An 18,337-nucleotide genomic window follows, 5' to 3' on the forward strand; every position below is an offset into this window, starting at 1 on the left:
AAGCAAATACTTGCACCCAACGCAAACAAGGGGCTTGTCAATCCCCTCGGCGGTTATTTGCAAGAACCAAATCTAGTGGTAGACAAATAAATAAATTGCAAAATAAAATGGAAATAAAGAAAAGTGCAGCAAGGTATTTTGGATTTTATATATGATAAAAGTAGACCCAGGGGCCACAGTTTTCACTAGAGGCTTCTCTCTCGAGCACATAAAGTATGGTGGGTGAATAAAGTATTGTTGGGCAATTGGTAGAAAAGCGCATAGTTATGACGATATTCAAGGCAATGATCATGTATATAGGCATCACGTCTGAGACAAGTAGACCGAGTCCTGCTTGCATGTGCTACTATTACTCCACTCATCGATCGCTATCCAGGATGCATCTAGGGTATTAAGTTAATGAAAACAGAATAACGCCTTAAGCAAGATGACATGATGTAGACAAAGTAAACCTAGTCAATATCAATAAACCCCATCTTTTTATCCTTAATGGCAACAATAAAAATACGTGCCATGTCCCTTTCTATCACTGGGATTGTGTTGGGTAACATAGTAATAATTCAATAAAAGTCCTACGTGTCACCAAGATCAATCTAGGAGATGCTAGCAACGAGAGAGAGGGAGTGCATCTTCATACCCTTGAAGATTTCTAAGCGGAAGTGTGGCAAGGAACGCGGTTGATGGAGTCGTACTTGCGGCGATTCAAATCGCGGAAGACTGATCTAGCACCGAACGAACGACGCCTCCGCGTTCAACACACGTACAGCCTGGGGACGTCTCCTCCTTCTTGATCCAGTAAGGGGAGAGGAGAAGTTGAGGGAGAACTCCGGCAGCACGACGGTGTGGTGGTGGAGCTCGTGGTTCTCCGGCAGAGCTTTGCCAAGCTCAACGCAGGAGGAGGAGGTCTAGGAGGGGAAAGGGCTGCGCCAGGGGCTGAGGTGCGACTGCCCTCCCACCCCACCCCCTCAATTTATTGGGTGAAGGGGATAGGGGGTCGGCCCCCTTAGATGCATCTAGAGGGGGGCGGCCAAGGGGGGTGCTTGCCCCCAAGTTGGTGGGGGGCCCCCACCCCAGGGTTTTAACCCTAGGCCCCTTGGGGGGCGCACCAGCCCACTAGGGGGGCTGGTTCCCACCCATATTCAGCCCACTTGGTCTCTCGGGGTAGGTGGCCCCACCCGGTGGACCCCCGGAAACCTTTCGGTGGTCCCGGTACAATACTGATAACCCCCGAAACTTTTTCGGCGACTGAAACCAGACTTCCCATATATAAATCTTCACTTCCAGACCATTTCGGAATTCCTCGTGATGTCCGAGATCTTATCCGGGACTCCAAACAATTTTCTGTAACCACATACAATTCCCATTATAACTCTAGCGTCACCGAACCTTAAGTGTGTAGACCCTACGGGTTCGGGAACCATGCAGACATGACCGAGACACCTCTCCGGCCAATAACCAATAGCGGGACCTGGATACCCATATTGGCTCCCACATGTTCCACTATGATCTCATCATATGAACCACGATGTCGGGGATTCAATCAATCTCGTATACAATTCCCTTTCTCCATCGTTATGTTACTTGCCTGAGATTTGATCATCAGTATTCCCATACCTTGTTCAATCTCGTTACCGCCAAGTCTCTTTACTCGTTCCGTAACACATGATCCCATGGCTAACTCCTTAGTCACATTGAGCTCATTATGATGATGCATTACTGAGTGGGCCCGGAGATACCTCTCTGTCATACGGAGTGACAAATCCTAGTCTCGATTGGTACCAACCCAATAGACACTTTCGGAGATACCTGTAGTGCACCTTTATGGTTACCCAGTTATGTTGTGACGTTTGATACACCCAAAGCATTCCTACGGCATCCGGGAGTTGCACAATCTCATAGAAATGATACTTGACATTAGAAAAGCTCCAGCAAATGAACTGCATGATCTTGTGCTATGCTTTGGATTGGATCTTGTCCATCGCATCATTCTCCTAATGATGTGATCCCGTTATCAACGACATCCAATGTCAATGGTTAGGAAACCACAACCATCTATTGATCAACGAGCTAGTCAACTAGAGGCTCACTAGGGACATGTTGTGGTCTATGTATTCACACATGTATTATGGTTTCCGGTTAATACAATTATATCATGAAGAATAGACAATTATCATGAACAAGGAAATATAATAATAGCTATTTTATTATTGCCTCTAGGCATATTTCCAACAGTCTCCCACTTGCACTAGAGTCAATAATCTAGTTACATTGTGATGAATCGAACACCCATAGAGTTCTGGTGCTGATCATGTTTTGCTCGTGGAAGAGGTTTAGTCAACAGATCTGTGACATTCAGATCCGTATGTACTTTACAAATATCTATGTCTCCATCTTGAATATATTCACGAATGGAGTTGAAGCGGCGCTTGATGTGCTTGGTCTTCTTGTGAAACCTGGGCTCCTTGGCAATGGTAATAGCTCCAGTGTTGTCACAGAAGAGAGTCATCGAGCCCGATGCATTGGGAATCACTCCTAGGTCGGTGATAAACTCCTTCATCCAGACTCCTTCTGGCGTGCTTCTGGAGCAGCTATGTACTCCGCTTCACATGTAGATCCCGCCACGACGCTTTGCTTGCAACTGCACCAGCTAACTGCCCCACCATTCAAATATACACGTATGCGGTTTGTGACTTGGAGTCATCCGGATCTGTGTCAAAGCTAGCATCGACGTAACCCTTTACGACGAGCTCTTCGGCACCTCCATAAATGAGAAACATATCCTTAGTCCTTCTCAGGTACTTCAGGATATTCTTGACCGCTGTCGAGTGTTCCATTCCGGGATCACTTTGGTACCTCCCTACCAGACTTATGGCAAGGTTCACATCAAGTCTGGTACATAGCACGACATACATAATAGAGCCTATGGCTGAGGCATGGGGGATGACCCTCATCTTTTCTCTTTCTTCTACTGAGGTGTCGGTGTACAAAAGTAGGGGCCTAGCTTTTGACCCCTTTACTTGTGCATGGGCAGTCAGAGCCACCTGCCACGACCACGCATGAGCAAGGCAAGAGAGGGAAACCGGAGAAGAGCCGAGGACACAGGGACAAGCAAAGCAAAACAACAAAGGACCAAGACCACAAAGGTTGCACGGGTAATACATGTTGCCCCGGCAAGATCCTTGCCGGGGCAGCTCATCCGCACCCGCTGAGCAAGCCACCTTCGAGCCCACCGACACTGAGCAGTCGCGTTGGGACAAGGTTTGGGAGGCACCTCCATGGTGGCATGCAGATCTTTGTGAAGACATAGAGCAATCAAGATCAAATGGGGATAGGAGAGCAATCATCCCCACCGAAGAAACCCACAGGACCCCCCGGCAAGATCCTTGCCAGGGAAGCCAGCGCGCCGTGACAAGACCCTTGCCGGGCCACCCGGCAAGACCATCATCAGGCGCCCCGGTAAGGCCACTGCCAGGCCCGCACCAGCTAAATTCCTACCGCCGTTCGTGCGCAGCCACCGACCCAACCAGCTGGGCAGGCACCTGCGTGGCAGCATGCAGACCTTCGTGGAGGCTCCACCACCGCACCACCTCAGCTGCCTGCCTGCCTACATGGCACTGCATGCGTTGCTGGCCGGGGCGCGTGTCGAAGCCAGGAGGGGCGGCGACGGACAAGACGGGCCTCACCCCCGTCCCCCAATAAAGTGACAAACACCTAAGCCCCGCATTTAATGCGTCTTGTCCTGTAATACTAGCGATAACCTCGCAACGCTGTAGCACTTTCCACCTCCTGTGTGCCACTGTGGCAGCCTCTTTCGCCTATAAAAGGAGGTCCATGGCATACTGAGAGGGGATTCGGCTCTTTTGAACCTCGCAGCACCCAGAGCTAGTTCGAGAGCTCAAGAACACTAATACAACCACCAAAGCAAGATCGTAGGGTTTTACGCATCTTTGCGGCCCGAACCTGGGTAAATCCCCTGTGTGCCATCCCCTAGTCCCGCTCTTCTCACGATTTCGCGCCCCGCAACCGCAGAAGGGATTCCAGTGATCCCATAGGTGTCGTTTCCCACCGACATCTTTGGCGCGCCAGGTAGGGGCAGCGCTATTGTGACAATCTAGCCTAGGGGTAGGCCTAGCAGTTCATCATCGCCGCGGCATCTGCGGAGAAGGCGGCCAAGAGGGCGGCACTGCCCGTTGGCGTGAAGGGTGCCGAGGCGGCGATGAAAGAGCTAAGTCGTGCTAAACTTTAAGTTTTTATCCTTAAATATAAGGTTGTTTTCCTCGGCGGTTCTGCCTATGTATGGGAAACCTGTACGTGAAGGGGCCCTCCTGCGATTGGCAACACCCTTGTTCTGTTTCGAGCCCGCTCAACAGTTCAAGCGGCTGCGTCGAGAGCGGCAGGGTAGCCTTCCGCCACTAGCTACGCTCTCGTTTCTAACTCGAGTCAAGCTCGACAGATCGAGCGGTCGCGCTGGCGGCGGTAAGGTGCTTCGCCGGCGGCAAGCATACCCGGCAGGCTAATGAGGATCCGTCCTCAGGGCGCCGCCCTGGGTTACGCACCGACAAGCTTACCCAATCGATGTGGGGCATACATACAAAGGAGAATCTAACCGGAGAATAACATGCATAGTTTCAGGGGTACTGCAGAGTCGTATTACATAAATTGCCGCCATGGTTCTAACTAAAGATAGCATTTGTCTTGGTCATGGACCTGCAGCGGCGGTAAGAAATGAGGTGCTCAGTCCCTGCGCTGGCCCTCCAACCTCTTGATCTTGTTGACGCGGCTGAGGATGGGCTGGATACGCTCGTTGAGCGCTGCGATGTCAGCATCCTCCGGCAAGCTCTTCAGCACCGCTCCGAAGTCGAGGTCAGGATGCCAGTGCGCTATCTTGATGAGCACCCTGGTGATGGCCCCCTGGCAAAGAATCCGGGATTCTTCGGCAAGGGAGGCCGCCCGGTTGGAGTGGAGCCGCTTCAAGGCGCCAACGACCCTCTCAAAGTATATGGTCAGGCTGGCGTTGGGGCTCAGGTTCACTTCCGGGGCGTACTCCATGCCCGGCACCCCCATGATGGCCAGTTGGTCGGTGGCCGAGTTTGCGACGGTGGCAAGGCGCTCAAGCCAGTGTTTCTCGTCCGCCTTGTGATCCTTGAGGTTGGCGGTCTCGTTCCTCAGCAGCTGCTTCTCTGTCTCTACCTCCTTTGTCAGGAGTCCCTCCCGGGTCAAGGCCCCCGACAGCACCTCCTCGAGCTCTCCCAGCTTCCGCTTGAGATCTTTGATGGAGGCATTGGCTTCGGAGAGCTCTCCAGACTTGCCAATGATCTCGCCCTGCACCTCTGTTAGGGTGCCGTTAAGCGTGTCCTTATGTTGGGACAGCTTCAGGGTTTGATCCTCCAACTCCTTCACCTTGCCGGCGTGAGCCTGAGCCAGGGCGTTGAGTGCCTCCTGATGCCTCCGCTCCAGCTCCTGGGTCCGCTGTAGGACGAGCTTGTCCACTTCTTCATCCTTGCCGCAGAGAGTGGCGGCAAGCTTCTCCTCGCGCGTGGCAAGGTCCTCCTCCTGGGTCTTCAGGGCGGCCTTGTGCTGGGACCGGACGGCTGTGGCCTTGTCGGCCAGCCTCTTCGTTGTTTCCTGGGCCTTCTCGATGTCGGACAGCCTCATGGTGAGCTCTAGGTCACGCCTGGCCAACTCGCCCTAAGCGGCCTTCAGCTCGTCCTGAGCCTGGCACCACCAACCTTGTGCCTCGGCGACGTGCTCCTCAAAATCTGCCTCCACTTTCTCCACCACCGCCCTCTTGTACTTGGCCTTGTCCAGACGAGCGCGGTTGAGAGCCTGGAGTTTCCGAAAGCTGGCACCCATGGCCCGGAGCAGCTGCTCCTCCTGGGAGCCATCGCCATCGACACTCGGCTCGTCAATAACGTCAAGACCGGCGCCGGCGAGCACCTCGTTGTCGAACAGTTCCCCCTCGACGGGGGCTCTGGAGCTTGATGCACCTGGAAGGTGTACGAAGAGGTCATCGCCCACCTTCAGGTACTTGCCGGAGCCAGAGGCGACGGAGGAGGAGGGCTGATCGTCGACCACTGCCTCCTCGGCAGTGGCCTTTCCGGTTCCCTCGGCGAGTCCCTTGTCGGGCTCCTCGGCACACTCCTTGTAGGGGCCTTCAGTGGGCCCCTTGGCAGCGTCCTCGGCGGTGTCCATGGCGCTCTCCTCGGCAGCAATCTTCTCCGCCTCCGCCGCGGCCTCCGCGGCGACATCCTTGATGGTGGTGTCGACGTCCTCCGAAGAAGGGCCTGGACACCAAGAAAGAGACGGGGTGGAGCCAAGATCGAAATCCAGAGAGGAAAAGAAGAATGTAAACAAAAAAAACGGGTAGCCTACCTGTGCCAGGCCGAGGGGCAGAAGCCTTTTCTCCGCCAAGATCCAGCGCCGAATGGAAGCCACCAGCGCCTGCGTTCTCCTCCTCCTCCTCTGTGTGCATGGCCTCGGGGCTTGGTGCCCTTGCCGGGGACGCCCCTCGGGGCGGTATGGTTGACGGGGAAGGCACGATAGGAGAAGCCCCTCGTGGCTCCCCTTGGTGCTGCTCCCCTCCTGCACCCACGACATGGTTAGCACTGAAGCATCACGCATAATGCACGCTAATGAAGGGCGGGTGATGGACTCACGCTGGGGGCTGGCCCGGGGGCTGCTGTTCGGGCTGCTCGACACCACCAGTGGCATGCCGGAGGTGCCTGCCGGGGGCTGGCTACTCGCCGACGACCGGGCCCTCTTCATCCTCTGGGCCAGCGTCTCCACATCCCTGCAAAATGAAGGCAAGTGAGTAACACCGTCGGGGGATGTGCGAGGAATGAGGAAGGAAAACAAAGGCTTACTCGTCATTTCCTTCCTCCCCCTCCTCCTCCTCCTCCTCCTCTGGTGCCTTCCTTTTCCTCGCCGGGCTGGGTGACCCAGAGTATATGTCCGGACTGAGGGGCCCAAAGTCAAAGGCAATCCCCGCGCCAACGCCTGCAGGCGGCGAGGAAGGCGAAGGCGTCTGAGCACGCCTGGACGACAAGGAAGCGGGTGTTTTCCTCCTCGCTGCCTCGGCTTCCGCCGCCTTCTTCGTCACTGCGGCCCTCGTCTGGTGCGAAACCACTCCATGCGCCAGCCGCAGCTACGCGGCCCGGCCAGGGCGAACCGGCTCGCCGGAGGCAGCCCGCCGCAGAACTCGCTCCCTCCCGGTGGCCGAAGGGACGGAGGCTGCAATCTCCTCCTCCTCATCTTCCTCCGAAGCCCCGTCGATGACGTCCTCAACAAGGGGGGCCCCGGCACCGGCACCGCTGGCCTACCTAGCGGCCGCCGCCCACCGGGAGAGGTCCTCCTCCTCCGCTTCCGCCGCAGCACTGTCCACTGTGCCGCCGGCACTGCCGGCCTCCACGGCGAGCCTCGCCGACTCCTCGGCAAGCCTCGCCTCCCGCAACCTGCGGGCGATGTAGTCCAACTCCACCTGAGAAGTGTCCTGGACAAGCCGCGGCTCGTCGGTGACATATGTCTCGTGCAAGGTGTCGAAGAACTCCTGCACCCTGAGCTCGTCAGGCTCGACCCAGCTCGGGTCAAGGCCATGCGCATTAAAAAGCAGCATCATGGCGATGATATCCGACTGACAAGAGTTGTTGCTGAGCGGGACCACCCCCGTCGGCAACTTGAAGACGGGCTCCTTGTCCACCTTGCCGGACCGCTCTACCTCGCCCTCTTCATTAACCTCGAGCTGGAAAATTCGCTGGCAGAGATGAGCATGCCTCAGCACTATCAGGTTATGGTCGAGGCCGGGGCGGAGCCGCATGATATCAGCAGCATTCACAAAAAGCTAGGCCGGCCTCCCCTTCTCGTGCAGAGGGGCAATCCGGCGACGGATGAAGTCTGCACCGATCATCTCGAGGGTGAGCCCAGCCCGGGTAAGCCTGAGGATCCTGGTGGTGGCAATCGTGAGCTTCTCGTTGTTGACGTCGACGTCGCCCTAGTCCTTTCCACGGACCGGCGCCACCTGACGGACCTCACAGAACGCCGGCGGATTCTCCTCCTTGATATAACACCACCGGCCCCGCCACTCTTCCCACCTCTCCTTCATGGCGCCGTCCGAGTATGCTCCTTTGGCCCTTGGGATCCAAGCGACACTACCGGTGATGGTGCCTCCCTTCTGAATCTGGGGGGAGAAATAGTGGCGGAAGAGCGCCGTGCTGGGATGCACCCCAACGAAGCCCTCACAAAGGTGTGCGAAAAGGGCCATACACGCCACGGCATTTGGGGTGAAGTCCAGGAGGCGGAAGCCAAAGGTGTACATGATATCCTTGAAGAAATCAGAGAAAGGGGGACAGAGCCCACAGGAGAAGTAGTCGACGAAGAAAGGGTACCGATTTGGGGAAGGCCCGGCACTGGCGGGGACGACGCGTGTGGCCGGATGCCCCGTCGTCTCTCCCCCGTTCTTCACGCCCCACGGGACCTTGAAGTACTCCCGGAGCATGGGCACGTCAACCGTCGAGGGGAAAAGGGCGAACTGCGCCCGCCGCGCCACGAGCTCGCTCTCCGACGGCTCCGCCACGCCGGCATCCTTGGCTGCCCCCTTTCCTCTGGAGGATTTGGGCGCCATTGCGGTCGCGGAAAGCAGGGGATAGCAGAAGCATGTCGGCGATGAGCAGAAGTAGAGGGCTCGAGGAAGAAGAAAGGGGGGCGGCAGTTTCCAGATGGAGGGAGGCGCAGGAAAGGGGGAAAGTGAGCAGCGCGCCCGCAGTTATCCCTTTGTTATGGGGAAAACACGGGCCGCCTCCTCTCCCATTAACTGCGACACGACGCATGCATGCGGTCGCCATCCCATGCATGCCCCCCATGTCACGCACGCGCATGACCCCCCACGTCGCGCGTTCAATGCAGGTCGTGGGGAAGCGCAGCGGGCGGAACAGTGGCCGCGGTAAAATCCGCCTCAACTGCCAGCGCACCATTCTGGGCCTGGCCCAATAACGTGCTGCGCCTATGTGTGACCCAGGCCTGGGGGCTCCTGTCGGTGTACAAAAGTAGGGGCCTAGCTTTTGACCCCTTTACTTGTGCACGGGCAGTCAGAGCCACCTGCCACGACCACGCATGAGTAAGGCAAGAGAGGGAAGTCGGAGAAGAGCCGAGGCCATAGGGACAAGCAAAGCAAAACAACAAAGGACCAAGACCATAAAGGTTGCACGGGCAATACAGCTTGCCCCGGCAAGGACCCTTGCCGAGGGCAGCCCCGGCAAGATCCTTGCTGGGGCAGCTCGTCCGCACCCGCTGAGCAAGCCACCTTCGAGCCCACCGACGCTGAGCAGTCGCGTTGGGACAGGGTTCGGGAGGCACCTCCATGGTGGCATGCAGATCTTTGTGAAGACATAGAGCAATCAAGATCAAATGGGGATAGGAGAGCAACCGTCCCACCGAAGAAACCCACAGGACCCCCCGGCAAGATCCTTGCCAGGGAAGCCAGCGCGCCGCGGCAAGACCCTTGCCGGGCCACCCGGCAAGACCATCATCAGGCGCCCCGGCAAGGCCACTGCCAGGCCCGCACCAGCTAAATTCCTACCGCCGTTCATGCGCAGCCACCGACCCAACCAGTTGGGCAGGCACCTGCGTGCCAGCATGCAGACCTTCGTGGAGGCTCCACCACCGCGCCACCTCAGCTGCCTGCCTGCCTACATGGTGTTGCATGCGTTGCTGGCCGGGGCGCGTGTCGAAGCCAGGAGGGGCGGCGATGGACGGGACGGGCCTCACCCCCGTCCCCCAATAAAGTGATGGACACTTAAGCCCCGCACTTGATGTGTCTTGTCCTGTAATACTAGCGATAACCTCGCAAAGCTGTAGAACTTTCCACCTCCTGTGTGCCACTGTGGCAGCCCCTTTCGCCTATAAAAGGAGGCCCATGGCATACTGAGAGGGGATTCGGCTCTTTTGAACCTCGCAGCACCCAGAGCTAGTTCGAGAGCTCAAGAACACTAATACAACCACCAAAGCAGGATCATAGGGTTTTACGCATCTTTGCGGCCCGAACCTGGGTAAATCCCCTGTGTGCCATCCCCTAGTCCCACTCTTCTCACGATTCCGCGCCCCGCAACCGCAGAAGGGATTGCAGTGATCCCATAGGTGTCGTTTCCCACCGACATGAGGTCGGGCATTGAGCTGCGCTCAATCTCACACCTTGCAATAGAGGAAAGAACCCCTTCTTGGACTGATCCATATTGAACTTCTTAAATATCTTGTCATGGTATGTGCTTTGTGAAAGACCAATGAGGTCTCTCGATGTATCTCTATAGATGTTGATGCCTAATATGTAAGCAGCTTCTCCAAGGTCCTTCATTGAAAAACACTTATTCAAGTAGGCCTTTATGCTTTCCAAAAGTTCTATATCATTTCTCATCGACAGTATGTCATCCACATATAATATGAGAAATGCTACAAAGCTCCCACTCACTTTCTTGTAAATATAGGCTTCTCCATAAGTCTGTATAAACCCAAACGCTTTGATCATTTCATCAAAGCGAATGTTCCAACTCCGAGATGCTTGCACCATCCCATAGATGGAGGGCTGGAGCTTGCATACCTTGTCAGCATTCTTAGGATCGACAAAACCTTCCGGCTGCATCATATACAATTCTTCCTTAAGGAAACCATTAAGGAATGCCATTTTGATGTCCATTTTCCAGATCTCATAATCATAGAATGTGGCAATTCCTAACATGATTCGGACGGACTTCAGCTTCACTACGGGTGAGAAAGTCTCATTGTAGTCAACTCCTTGAACTTGTCGATAACCCTTAGCGACAAGCCGAGCCTTATAGACGGTCACATTACCATCCGCGCCAGTCTTCTTCTTAAAGATCCGCTTATTCTCTATGGCTTGCCGATCATCAGGCAAGTCCACCAAAGTCCATACTTCGTTCTCATACATGGATCCTATCTCGGATTTCATGGATTCAAGCCATTTGTTGGAATCCGGGCCCGCCATTGCTTCTTCATAGTTTGAAGGTTCACCGTTGTCTAACAACATGATTTCCAGGACAAGGTTGCTGTACCACTCTGGTGCGGAACATGTCCTCGTGGATCTGCGAAGTTCAGTAGCAACTTGATCCGAAGTTTCATGATCATCATCATTAACTTCCTCTCTAATCGATGTAGGCAACACAAAAACATCTTCTTGTGATGCGCTACTCCCCGGTTCGAGAGGGGGTACCTCATCAAGTTCTACTTTCCTCCCACTTACTTATTTCGAGAGAAACTCTTTCTCTAGAAAGGATCCATTCTTGGCAACAAAGATCTTGCCTTCGGATCTGAGGTAGAAGGTATACCCAATTGTTTCCTTAGGGTATCCTATCAAGACACACTTTTACGATTTGGGTTCGAGCTTTTCCGGTTGAAGTTTCTTGACATAAGCATCGCATCCCCAACTTTTAGAAATGACAGCTTAGGTTTCTTCCCAAACCATAATTCATACGGTGTCGTCTCAATGGATTTAGACGGTGCCCTATTTAAAGTGAATGCGGCGGTCTCTAAAGCATAACCGCAAAATGATAGCAGTAGATCGATAAGAGACATCATAGATCGCACCATATCCAATAGAGTGTGATTACGACGTTCGGACACACCATTACGCTGAGGTGTTCCAAGCAGTGTGAGTTGTGAAACAATTCCACATTTCCTTAAGTGTGTGCCAAACTCGTGACTCAAATATTCTCCTCCACAATCAGATCGTAAGAACTTTATTTTCCTATCACGTTGATTCTCTACCTCGCTCTGAAATTCCTTGAACTTTTCAAAGGTCTCAGACTTGTGTTTCATTAAGTAGACATACCCATATCTACTTAAGTCATCAGTGAGGGTGAGAACATAACGATAGCCACCGCGAGCCTCAACGCTCATTGGACCGCATACATCAATATGTATTATTTCCAACATGTTGATTGCTCGCTCCATTGTTCCGGAGAACGGAGTCTTGGTCATCTTGCCCAGGAGGCATGGTTCGCACAAGTCAAATGATTCATAATCAAGAGATTCCAAAAGTCCATCTGCATGGAGTTTCTTCATGCGTTTGACACCAATATGACCAAGGCGGCAGTGCCACAAGTATGTGGGACTATCATTATCAACCTTACATCTTTTGGCATTCACACTATGAATATGTGTAACATCACATTCGAGATTCAATAAAAATAAACCATTGACCAGCGGGGCATGACCATAAAACATATCTCTCATATAAATAGAACAACCATTATTCTCAGATTTAAATGAGTAGCCATCTCACATCAAACGAGATCCAGACATAATGTTCATGCTCAAAGCTGGTACGAAATAACAATTATTGAGGTTCAAAACTAATACCGAAGGTAGATGTAGAGGTAGCATGCCGACGGCGATCACATCGACCTTGGAACCATTCTCAACGTGCATTGTCACCTCGTCCTTCGCCAATCTCCACTTATTCCGCAGCTCCTGTTTTGAGTTACAAATGTGAGCAACCGCACCGGTATCAAATACCCAGGAGCTACTACGAGCGCTGGTAAGGTACACATCGATAACATGTATATCATATATACCTTTGATGTTGCCGGCCTTCTTATCCGCTAAGTACTTAGGGAAGTTCCGCTTACAGTGACCATTTCCCTTGCAATAAAAGCACTTAGTATCAGGCTTGGGTCCATTCTTTGGCTTCTTCCCAGCAACTGACTTACCGGGCGCGGCAACTCCCTTGCCGTCCTTCTTGAAGTTCTTCTTACCCTTGCCTTTCTTGAAGCTAGTGGTCTTATTCACCATCAACACTTGATGTTCCTTTTTGATCTCCACCTCCGCTGTTTTCAGCATCGAATATAACTCAGGAATGGTCTTCTCCATCCCTTGCATATTGAAGTTCATCACAAAGCTCTTGTAGCTATTGAAGCGACTGGAGGATTCTATCAATGACCAAGTCATCTGGAAGATTAACTCCCAGTTGAGACAAATGGTTGTGCAACCAAAACATTTTGAGTATATGCTCGCTGACAGAACTGTTTTCCTCCATCTTACAACTGAAGAACTTGTCAGATACTTCATATCTCTTGACCCGGGCATGAGCTTGGAAAACCATTCTCAGCTCTTGGAACATCTCATATGCTTTGTGTTGCTCAAAACGCTTTTGGAGCCCTGGTTCTAAGTTGTAAAGCATGCCGCACTGAACCAGGGAGTAATCATCACTACGCTACTGCCAGGCGTTCATAACGTCTTGAGTTGCTGGGAAAATGGGTGCGTCACCTAGCGGTGCTTCAAGGACATATGCTTTCTTGGAAGCTATGAGGATGATCCTCAAGTTATGGACCCAGTCCGTATAGTTACTTCCATCGTCTTTCAGCTTGGTTTTCTCTAGGAACGCGTTGAAGTTGAGGGCAAGATTCGTGTGTGCCATTGGGTCTACAAGATAGATTGTAAAGACAATTTTAGACTAAGTTCACTTAATCAAATTATTTAATGAACTCCCACTTAGATAGACATCCCTCTGGTCATCTAAGTGATACATGATCCAAATCGACTAGGTCGTGTCCGATCATCACGTGAGACGGACTAGTCATCAATGGTGAACATCTCCATGCTGATCGCATCTACTATACGACTCATGTTCGACCTTTCGGTCTCTCGTGTTCCGAGGCCATGTTTGTACATGCTAGGCTCGTCAAGTCTAACTAAGTACTTCTCATGTGTAAATTTGGCTTACACCCATTGTATGCGAACGTTAGAATCTATCACACCCGATCATCATGTGGTTCTTTGAAACAACGAACCTTCGCAATGGTGCACACTTAAGGAGAACACATTCCTTGAAATTTTAGTGAGGGATCATCTTATTTATGCTACCGTCGTTCTAAGCAAATAAGATGTAAACATGATAAACATCACATGCAAATCATAAAGTGACATGATATGGCCAATATCATCTTGCGCCTTTGATCTCCATCTTCGAGGTGCGGCATGATCACCATCGTCACCAGCATGACACCATGATCTCCATCATCGTGTCTTCATGAAGTTGTCTCGCCAACTATTACTTCTACTACTATGGCTAACGGTTAGCAATAAAGTAAAGTAATTACATGGCGTTTATATTGACTTGCAGGTCATACAATAAATTAAGACAACTCCTATGGCTCCTGCCGGTTGTCATACACATCGACATGCAAGTCATGATTCCTATTACAAGAACATGATCAATCTCATACATCACATATATAATTCATCACATCCTTTTGGCCATATCACATCACATAGCATACCCTACAAAAACAAGTGGGAGAAACAGACACCCGCTAGCCACCTTATGCAACAAGTGCATGTCAGGCGGTGGAACCAGTCTCACGTAAGCGTATGTGTAAAGTCGGTCCGGGCCGCTTCATCCCACAATGCCGCCGAATCAAGATAGGACTAGTAACGGCAAGCAAATTGACCAAATCATCGCCCACAACTACTTGTGTTCTACTTGTGCATAGAATCTACGCATAGACCTAGCTCATGATGCCCCTATTGGGTAACGTAGTAATAATTCAAAAAAAATCCTACGTGTCACCAAGATCAATCTAGGAGATGTAGCAACAAGAGAGAGGGAGTGCATCTTCATACCCTTGAAGATCTCTAAGCGGAAGCGTTGCAAGGAACGCGGTTGAGGGAGTCGTACTCGCGGTGATTCAAATCGCGGAAGATCCGATCTAGCGTCGAACAAACGACGCCTCCGCGTTCAACATACGTACAGCCCGGGGACATATCCTCTTTCTTGATCCAGCAATGGGAGAGGAGAAGTTGAGGGAGAACTCTGGCAGCATGACGGCGTGGTGGTGGAGCTCGTGGTTCTTCGGCAGAGCTCCGCCAAGCTCAACAGAGGAGGAGGAGGAGGTGTAGGAGGGGGAAGGGCTGCGCCAGGGGCTGAGGTGCGGCTGCCCTCCCACCCTCCCCCCCCCCTATTTATAGGGTGAAGGGAGAGGGGGCGGACCCCTTAGATGCATCTAGAGGGGGGGGCGCGGCCAAGGGGGGTGCTTGCCCCCCAAGTTGGTGGGGGGCGCCCCCACCCCTAGGGTTTTAACCCTAGGCGCCTTGGGCCCCTTGGGGGCGCACCAGCCCACTAGGGGGGCTGGTTCCCACCCATATTCAGCCCACTTGGTCTCCCGGGGTAGGTGGCCCCACCTGGTGGACCCTCGGAAACCTTTTGGTGGTCCCGGTACAATACCGATAACCCCCGAAACTTTTTCGGCGACTGAAACTGGACTTTCCATATATAAATCTTCACCTCTGGACCATTCCGGAACTCCTCGTGACGCTCGGGATCTCATCTAGGACTCCAAACAACTTTCGGTAACCACATACAATTCCCATTACAACTCTAGTGTCACCGAACCTTAAGTGTGTAGACCCTACGGGTTTGGGAACCATGCAGACATGACCGAGATACCTCTCCGGTCAATAAAAAATAGCGGGATCTAGATACCCATATTGGATCCCACATGTTCCATGATGATCTCATCGGATGAACCACGATGTCGGGGATTCAATCAATCCCATATACAATTCCCTTTGTCCATTGGTATGTTACTTGCCCGAGATTCGATCGTCAGTATCCCCATACCTTGTTCAATCTCGTTACCGGCAAGTCTCTTTACTCGTTCCGTAACACATGATCCCGTGGCTAACTCCTTAGTCACATTGAGCTCATTATGATGATGCACTACTGAGTGGGCCCAGAGATACCTCTCTGTCATACGGAGTGACAAATCACAGTCTCGATTCGTACCAACCCAACAGACACTTTTGGAGATACCTGTAGTGCACCTTTATGGTCACCTAGTTACGTTGTGACGTTTGATACACCCAAAGCATTCCTACGGCATCCGGGAGTTGCTCAATCTCATGGTCTAAGGAAATGATACCTGACACTAGAAAAGCTCCAGCAAACGAACTACACGATCTTGTGCTATGCTTAGGATTGGGTCTTGTCCAGCACATCATTCTCCTAATGATGTGATCCCGTTATCAACGACATCCAATGTCCATGGTCAGGAAACCACAACCATATTTTGATCAACGAGCTAGTCAACTAGAGGCTCACTAGGGACATGTTGTGGTCTATGTATTCACACATGTATTACGGTTTCCGGTTAATACAATTATAGCATGAACAATAGACAATTATCATGAACAAGGAAATATAATAATAACCATTTTATTATTGCCTCTAGGGCATATTTCCAACAGATTGAGCACCGCAAGATTGAACCCATCACAAACCACATTTCCCATTGCAAGAAAAATCAATCTAGTTGGCCAAACTAAACTGATAGATCGGAGAGAAATACAATGCTATAATAATCGTGCATAAAAGAATTCGAAGAAGACTCAATTAATATTCATAAATAATTTGATCATAAACCCACAATTCATCGGATCCCAACAAACACGCCGCAAAATAAGATTACATCAAATAGAACTCCAAGAACATCGAGGAGAACATTGTATTGAAGATCAAAGAGAGAGATAAGAAGTCATCTAGCTACTAGCTATGGATCCGTAGGCCTGTGGTAAACTACTCACGCATCATCATAAGGGCAGCAAGGATGGTGTAGAAGCAGCTTCCTCCGTGATTGATTCCCCCTCCCACAGGGTGCTGGAAAAGGCCTCCAGATGGATCTCGGAAGAACAGAAACTTGCGCAGCGAAAAAAGTATTTCGGGTGGCTCTCTGATGTATTGGGAATATTTATGAATTTATAAAGGTGGAATTAGGTCAAGAGGTGCCCCGAGGGGCCCACAAGCCTGGAGGGCGCCACCTAGGCTTGTCGCTTCCTCGTGACTCCCCATGTCTTCTCCCGAACCTTCTAGGGTCCCTTCTGGTCCAGAAAAAATTAATCCAGAGTTTTTTCTCCATTTGGACTCTGTTTGATATTCATTTTTTGAAAAGTCAAAAACAAGCAAAAAAATAGCAACTGACACTAGACACTAGGTTAATAGGTTAGTCCCAAAAAATGTTATATAGTTGCATATAAAACATCCAAGATTGATACTATAATAGCATGGAACAAGTAAAAATTATAGATATGTTAAAGACGTATCTTTGCCCAAAAACCAGCTCTCTTCTGCCCTAAAACTCTTTTAGGCATTAACTTTTACATCATATGTTGGAGATGCTCTTGTGTGCTCGCAGGCATAGATTTAAGGACAACGCTAACACTCACACGTGTGGTGGGAGCAAAACACACTCACACGCCCTATAACACACATACTGCGCCACGTCACCGCATGCATGCATGTGGAAATCTTTTTGGATTTTTAGTTTTTAAAATGTTTTATCTCTTAAATGAAAAATCCGATTGAAGATCCGTTTTCACCATTAAATCCCTCGCGACGAGAACTTCGAAACTAGATCTCATATCAATATATTTTGATGAAATATTTTTGGGGTTAAAAGTTGTCATGTCTATTGCACATGGATTGCCATGGTGTTTACACCGAAGTTGTCATGATATGTTTCAGCTATTTTCTTCTACATTTAAAAGTAAATTTTGACATATTATAAAACCGGGAATTAAGAAACTAGACTTGCCATGAACCATAAACTAAAATTGCCATAATACATGCACTTAAAATTACCATCGTTCATACAAAAAATAATTTCCATGGTCAAAGTACTGGAATTGCCACCATCGAAATACTAAAATTGCCATGCTCTACAAACTAAAATTGCCGCATGGCAACTTAAGTTTAAGCACGGTGGCAACTATAGTGTAAACATCATGGCAACTTTTGGGCAAAAAAAATTGACGTAGCAGCGATATTTCGATTCATCCTTTTCTTCCAAGGATTTCATAATTGGACGTTGAACCCATTTCATATGATGGGAGTTGCCGGAGTATTAGGTGCGGCTCTGCTATGCGCTATTCATGGAGCGACCGTAGAAAACACTCTATTTGAGGACGGTGATGGTGCAAATACCTTCCGTGCTTTTAACCCAACTCAAGCTGAAGAAACTTATTCAATGGTCACTGCTAACCGCGGACCATATCAACACGGAGTCTAGTTTTGAAGATCTCGTTGAGACGGATATAATGGTGAAAACGGATTTTTAATTAGGAGATAAAACATTTTTAAGCCGAATCCTGCTGATGTCATCTGTTCACACGTGGCAAAATGAGTGGTAATGAAGGCGTGTGGGCCATGTGCAAAATGCCACACGTGTGAACATTAGTTTTTTCCTAGATTTGATTGCATGGCGATGTCCACACCAAGGATATGCACATGAGCCGCTTGTCTGCTCACTCTGCTACTGCTCTTACTAGTGTCTCTTCCTCT

This window comes from Triticum dicoccoides, chromosome 1B (genome assembly GCF_002162155.2).
Source record: "Triticum dicoccoides isolate Atlit2015 ecotype Zavitan chromosome 1B, WEW_v2.0, whole genome shotgun sequence".
Lineage (NCBI taxonomy): Eukaryota > Viridiplantae > Streptophyta > Magnoliopsida > Poales > Poaceae > Triticum > Triticum dicoccoides.